The sequence below is a fragment of the Euprymna scolopes genome, chromosome 14 (assembly GCF_053919585.1).
Source record: "Euprymna scolopes isolate OS-2025 chromosome 14, ASM5391958v1, whole genome shotgun sequence".
In the NCBI taxonomy this organism is placed as follows: domain Eukaryota; kingdom Metazoa; phylum Mollusca; class Cephalopoda; order Sepiida; family Sepiolidae; genus Euprymna; species Euprymna scolopes.
In genome coordinates this window covers 115,078,657-115,086,156 of record NC_136495.1, presented here as the reverse complement: position 1 = coordinate 115,086,156, position 7,500 = coordinate 115,078,657, and positions in this window count along the sequence as shown.

The following is a 7,500-nucleotide window of genomic DNA, read 5'->3' as shown; positions in this document are numbered from 1 at the left end:
ATATAAATATACGTATATATACATATATATATACATATATATACATATACATATATATACATATATATACATATATATACATATATATATACATATACATATATATACATATATATATACATATATATACATATATATATACATATACATATATACACATATATATACATATACATATATATACATATATATACATATACGTATATATACATATATATACATATATATACATATACATATACATATACGTATATATACATATATATATACATATATATATACATATACGTATATATACATATATATACATATATATATACATATACAGATATATACATATATATACATATATATATACATATACGGATATATACATATATATTCATATATATATATATATATATATATATACATATACGGATATATACATATATATACATATATACATATACGTATATATAGATAGATATATACATATACATATATATATACATATACGTATATATACATATATATACATATACGTATATATACATATATAAATATATACGTATATATACATATATATGTACATATATATATACGCAAATATATATACAAATATATACATACACATATATATATATGCATATACATATACATATACCTATATATATACGTATATATACATACATACACATAAATATACATAAACTAAACGGCAAATCTGCCCCAAACAATCCGGTATTATTTTATTTACGGCCCGTTTCACGTTAGTATATGACGAAATATTTTATTGTAGATGCGTGCTAAAAACGAATCTGCAAACAGTTTCCGTAGCAAAAAGAAAGTTTTCATGATATTCATGAAACTACTTATGTCTAAAAGTGGGTGATAACTTTTCGAAAAATGGGTGATCATATGAAAATATACATGTGTATATACATGTATATATATATATATATATATATGTATATATAAATATATTTGTATATATAAATATATATGTATATATACATATATATACATATATATATATATACATGCATACATATATATATATACATATATATACATACATACCTACATTGATATACATATATATACATATATATATGCATACATACATACATGGATATATAAATATATATGCATATATATTCATACATACATACATGAATATATATATACATTTTTATACATATATATATACATACGTATACATATATATACATAGATATATATATATGTATACCTATATATATACATATATATATATACATACATATACATATATATATACATGGATATATATATATGTATACATGTATATATACATATATATACATATGTATACATACATACATATATATATATACATATGTATACATATACATATATATATACATATATACATACATATATACATATATATACATACATATATACATACATACATATATATACACATATATATATATACATATATATACATGTATATACACATATATACACATATATATGTATACATATACGTATATACATATACACATATATATATGTATACATATATGTATACATATACATATATACATATATATACACATATATACATGTATGTATAAATATATATATATACATACATATGTATACACATATATACATATATATGTATACATATATATACATATATATGTATACATATATATATACACATATATATACATATATATATGTATACATATACATATGATGATTGCAACGTCTCTTGTCAGACGAGTGCCATTCCCCCAGACATTTAAAATTGATGAGCCCAAATACCTGAGAGAGTATCTATACAAAGATGATGTTACAGAGTCTTAGCTTTGTACGACAGCTAAGTCTCTCTCTCGGTTAAAAATGTTGAGATCCAGCAACAAGCAAGAGCAAGATAGCCAGCAACAAATTAAACTGCAGACCAGCTTAATGCGGGTAGTGGTCTCCCGCTTTATGGTTTTTTAAATCAGAGATTTGCTACTCCTAGAAAGGTTGCCTTCACCACAGCTTACGGGAGCCCTCTCCACCCCAATACACATATACACGCATACAAATATACACATGTATACATATACATATATATATACGTATATACATATATATACACATATATATACATATACATATATGTACACATATATATATATACATAAATATACATATACATATACATATATACATATACATATATATTTGCATATATATATACATATACACATATACATATACACATATATGCATATGCATATATATACATATGTGTATACATATATATACATATATATATATACATATATATGTATACATGTATATATGTATACATGTATATATGTATACATGTATATATGTATGCATATATATACGTATACATATATACATGTATACATATATATATGCATGTATACATGCATCTATATATCTATACATGTATATATATAAGTATACATGTATATATATATATGTATACATGTATATATATATATATATATATATACATGCATACATATATATATATATGTATACATATTTGAGGGAGCTTTTTTGCAAAGTTAACCAGGTTCATACCAGAGTGCTCAATACAGAAGTAGAGCTAGTTACATTTGTCTTTACATAAGCAGTCGCTTTTCGGAAATAAGGGTTGTTGCTGCCTAATGAGGTCTCTAGTTGGTAAATACTGGTAGACCGCAACATACTAATGACTGTGTAGCAAAAAAACTACTGCTTATGTAAAGAAAAATATATGTATACATATATATATGTACATATATATATATATATATATATGTGTATACATGTACATATATATATGTATATACATATATATATATATATGTATGTATACATATATGTACATATATATATGTATACATATATGTACATATATATATGAATACATATATATACATATATATATGAATACATATATATATGTATACATATATGTACATATATATATGTATGCATATATATATATGTATACATATATGTACATATATATATGTATACATATATGTACATATATATATGTATACATATATGTACATATATATATGAATACATATATATATGTATACATATATGTACATATATATATGTATACATATATATATATGTATACATATATGTACATACACATATGTATATATATATATATATGTATACATATATGTACATATATATATGTATGTATACATATATATACATATATATATATATGTATACATATATGCATACATACATATACATATATATATGTATACATTTATATATGTATACCTATATATCTATATGCATATATATATGTATATATGTTTTTATATGTATATATGTATATATATGTATATATATGTATATCTATATATATATATGTATATATGTCTATATATGTATATATATGTATATATATATGTCTATGTATGTGTATATATATGTCGATATATGTATATATATAGATGTCTATATATGCTTATATATAAGTCTATATATGCTTATATATATGTCTATATATGTTTATATATGTCTATATATGTATATATATATATATGTCTGTATATATTTATATAATATGTCTATATATGTATATATATGTCTATATATGTATATATATGTATATATATGCATATATATTTATATATATGTATACATATATGTATATATATGTATATATATATATGTACACATATATGTATATATATCAGTTATATGTATATATGTATATACATATGTATATAAATACGTATATATACATATATATGCATATATATGTATATATACGTATACATATACATATATATAGATATATGTATATATGTATATATGTATATATATATGTATATATACCTATATATATATATACATATATATATACATATATATGTATATATATACCAATATATATGCATATATATATACCTATACATATATATATACATATATATACATATATATATACATATACATATATGTACATATACAAATATATACATATATATATATGTATATACATATTTGTATGTATATATATATGTATATACATATATACACATTTATATATGGATATACATATATATGTATGTATACTCATATATACATACATATATATACGTATATTCATATATGTATATTCATATAAATACATATATACATGCATATATATACGTATATATATACATATATATATATACACATGTAGATATACATATATATATATACATATGTATACATATGTATATATACATATATATATACATATATATACATATGTATATATACATATATATACATATATATACATATGTATATATACATATATATACATATGTATATATACATGTATATACATATATATATACATATATATAGATATGTATATATATACATATATATAGATATACATATATATATTGTTGTGGTTGCAAGGTTTAACAATAATTAGTAAGGAAATACAATGAAGACGCAAACAACAAGATAACGCAATAATAAGTGTATTAAAGAAAAGATATATTTACAATATGTACAAATGACGGTGTCGAGTCAGAGAGTCTTGGTGGGAGGACATGTACGCTCTTCGGCGTCACTTCTGGTGGCATTTGAGTAAGACACACCAAGGCCAACCTAGGCTTCTATTTATAGTGTTATGTTATTCGCATATGCAAATAAGTTGTTGCCACCACAACACCCCCCTCCCAAGATTTGAAGTCACACAGATTTCAATATCTTTTTCTTTTTGGGTTTACCATTAATGGTTCATTCACTTTTCTTTTCCTACCTGATCTTCGGGGTTCAGGTGCATTTTAAGGCGGTTCCAAATTAAAAGATTCGTATATGATATCTATGGTGTCCTCCTCTTCGACTGTTGTTATATCATCATTATCTTGGATATGACGTTTTTTTATCTGATTTAGGTGCCTTTTATGTATATTCTGTGGACCTTTAATCATGTATGTACAATCACCAATGCGTTTATCCACTACTCCACATTCCCAGTAAGATGTGTTATTTCTGTAGCACTTAAAATATACTCGATCTCCCGAGTTATATTTCTTTCTTCTCGTGTGTGTAGTGTTTCGGATAATTGCCTGCCCTGGCAATGGTTTGTCAAACGCTGATTTTACCTTTCTGGCAAACATTAGATCAGCTGGTGATATGTTTGATGGTGTACTAGGATGTGGTGTAATCCTATATACTTGCAAGAATTGTTGCAAAGCTTTTTCTGTTGGTGTTCCAATGGATTTCTTTAACGCTGGTTTTAGCGTGTCCACGAACCTTTCCGCGAGGCCGTTCGACCTTGGATGATACGGCGGAGTCGTGATGTGCTTCACTCGGAACGTGTCGCAAAATTCCTTAAACTCTGCGGATGTGAACTGCGTTCCGTTGTCAGTGACCAGTGTGTCTGGTACACCGAATCTTGCAAACAACTCGTGTAGGAACCCTATTGAGTTGTTCGTTGTTGGATTCCTGCAACGCATTACCTCCGGCCATTTTGTGAAACTATCCACTACAATTAAATAATAGTTTTCACCTACTGGACCAGCGAAGTCCATGTAGATTCTCGACCATGGTTGGTCGGTTTTCGGCCAAGGTTTGTGTACTATAGGTGGAGATTTTGCCGCTAACTGGCATCCTTTACATTTATCAATTGTTGTCGCTATGTCAGTGTCCATGTTACGCCAGTACACGTAGCTTCTCATTAACGACTTCATTCGATTTATCCCCGGATGTCCTGTGTGAAAATCTCTTAACATCCTATTTTGCAATGTTTTGGGTATTACCACTCTCTCGCTGTACAGTAACACATCGTCACATATGGAGAAAACTTCCTGCACCTTTGTGTCCGTTATAATTTTCTCTTTTATGTCCTTTTTATATTCGTCATTCTCGGCTTCCCTTTTAATGTCTGACAAAGTTACGGGTAGTTCCTTAATGATGTTTGCTACCATATTTTTTACTTCAACATTTGTCCGAATTGCTGCAATGACTGATTCTTCCAGATTGTGTTTCTGTGGTATCAGTCTTGACAGTCCATCCGCATGGCAAATCTTTTTTGATGCTAGATGTTGTAGCTGGAAATCGTAATTAAGTAGTATTATACCCCAGCGCAGCAATCTATTTGCGGTGTATACCGGCAATCCTTTTTTTTATCCATAGATCGTGACTAACGGTTTATGGTCGGTTTCAAGTATGAATTGTCTACCATATAAATATCGGTGAAATTTAGTCACGGCAAAGATTATGCTCAACGCTTCTTTTTCGATTTGTGAATATGCCCTTTCGGCTGGTATCAGCGTTCTCGAAGCGGGCGCTATTGGTTTTCTAGACCCATCCAGCATAATATGTTGAATGCATGCTCCTAAGCCGTAGGAGCTAGCGTCACTAGCGACGACTATTTTTAAGTTTGTGTCAAAGTGCGTTAAGAATAATTCGGATGTTAGTGCGCTCTTTATTTTGTCAAAAGCGGTTTGACATTCTTGCGTCCAGTTCCACGGTGTATCCTTTTTAAGCAGATTATTTAAGGGGGCTCGCAAGTTATGCATTCCTTCAATAAAAGATTGGTAATAATTTGCGAGTCCTAAGAAACTCTGCAAGGTTGTTACATTATCGGGTGCTGGCATATTTTTTATTGCCGCAGATCTGTCCGGGTCTGGACGTCGTCCATGTTTGTTTATTATGTGTCCAAGATACTTAATCTCGCTCATACAAAAGTCACATTTACTTTCTTTTACTTTAAAGCCGAATTCTTGTATTCGAGTAAATACTTATTTCAAATGTTCCTTATGTTCTTCTAGGGATTTGCTCCTGACAACAATGTCGTCCAGGTATGCACATGCGCACTCAATACCACTTAGCATGGTGTCCATCGCTTGCTGAAAGATAGCAGGCGCTACTTTGATGCCAAAAGGCAATCGGTTGTATTTGTATAATCCCTTATGCGTATTGATGCATAGTATTTTTGAGCAATTCTCCTCGACCGGTATTTGCAAATACGCATCGCTCAAGTCTATCTTGGAGAAGATATTACCCCCATTCAACTTCGTGAATATTTTCTCTGGGCTTGGTCGGGGGTAATGGTGATCTTTTAATAGGGAGTTGACCCCAGTCGAAAAGTCTGCGCACACTCTAACTTCGTCATTCTTTTTCTTTACATATACGGTGGGGGCTGCCCACTTGCTGTGTTCTATTTTTGATAGAATTCCCGTCTGTTCCAATCTATTTAATTCTTTATCAATCTTTTCCAACCCAGCGAACGGAACATTTCGCTTTTTTCTAAAAATTGGGCTGGCGTTTTCTTTAAGTTCAAACGAGGCCTTGAATTTATTGCAGCGACCTAAGTTAGTCGTGAATGCCTCAGGAAATAATTCTTTTAAATCGTTTTTTATATTTACTGTTGTTGGAGAAGAACATTCTAATTTTTTACAGAATGTATTGATTGGCTTATCCCATAGTCCGAATTTCTCAATTAAATCTATTCCAAACAGATTTTCACTA